Source organism: Coccinella septempunctata, chromosome 6 (genome assembly GCF_907165205.1).
Source record: "Coccinella septempunctata chromosome 6, icCocSept1.1, whole genome shotgun sequence".
Lineage (NCBI taxonomy): Eukaryota > Metazoa > Arthropoda > Insecta > Coleoptera > Coccinellidae > Coccinella > Coccinella septempunctata.
This window is the reverse complement of record NC_058194.1, coordinates 31342185-31343324: the sequence shown is the minus strand read 5'-3', so window position 1 is coordinate 31343324 and position 1140 is coordinate 31342185. Positions and strand designations below refer to the sequence as shown.

At 38.9% G+C, this 1140-nt stretch overlaps 1 non-coding gene across 1 annotated transcript; it reads left to right on the top strand.

The window, feature by feature from the left end:
• Positions 1-779: 779 nt before the first annotated feature.
• Positions 780-852, top strand: Trnaa-agc. Its single transcript has one exon. It is a non-coding gene; the product is annotated as a tRNA-Ala (tRNA).
• Positions 853-1140: the final 288 nt, after the last annotated feature.

Here is a 1140-nt window from a genome sequence, read left to right as displayed (position 1 = left end):
TTGCGGATGGAACGCACAAAAAGTCCATTGTAGTTTTCGGCCATACATGTTTAAACAAGCGCGAAGAGATTGAGAGATAACAAAGGAACCCTTTCAGGTAACCCAGGAATCCATTAGTTTATTCTAATTTGCCAGAGATATCTGGATCATCTGTGTTTGGTTTTTGGCCAACCCCTAAAGCGTAGGGAGAAGGTTTGAATTAGGTTTAACCTACGTAAAGGTCCTAATCTCGATTTTCCAAGTGAGATAAACGAAAAATTCTTCTATTTAAAATTTTTATTTTGTAGTTTAAAAATTTTTCCAAAGCAGCTTTGATAGCAAGGTTTTTCATCCTACTGGAACCTCTACAGCAAGTTCCAAAAATAATCTTGGAATCCACGATAACTCAGTCTGGGTCCTTACTGCTGAGATTAATTTATTCGACCAATTAAAACGCGCCAATGAAATAAATAAGGGATCCCATTACTGTCGTCGATCTAGAAGCGTTTTCTATTCTTACGAACTCCTTTACCCATTGAGGTCAAAATAAATTCTTCACAAACAAATCTGTCAAATAACTTTGTGTGGGTTTTTGCGATTCTCAATCAGCATTCCCGAAATATTTAATAGTCGTTTAAATTTGGACGTGCGTTGATGTTATCACTTACTTGCATGCTGGCCGGTTACTGGTTCCATCTGACGGAGGTGTGTGTCAACATGTTGCGAGGTGAAGAGAGATAAGAAGTATTAATAAGAGTCGATTTAGTCCTGTACTTGATATGCTTGACTTGACTTCATCGGGGGGCGTAGCTCAGATGGTAGAGCGCTCGCTTAGCATGCGAGAGGTACCGGGATCGATGCCCGGCGCCTCCAAATTGTTTTAAATTTCTTCCACGAAAACTGGTGGATCACAACTTAAAATTTCACTAAGGAACCTCCAGCCGTAGTTGAGTAAAACAATAGGTAGATGTAGTTATATATAACTTCGAATTTTTGTCTGTGATTTACACTCAGTTTTTTAACGACAGTTCTGGAAATGATATACACCACTTTACATGGTGCTGGCTACCGAAAACAATAGCATTTACCTTGGGTAACTGTGCGATATCACCTTCAATTACCAGAGAAGTGCCAGTGAAATTTATATTGGTGGTAATCTGA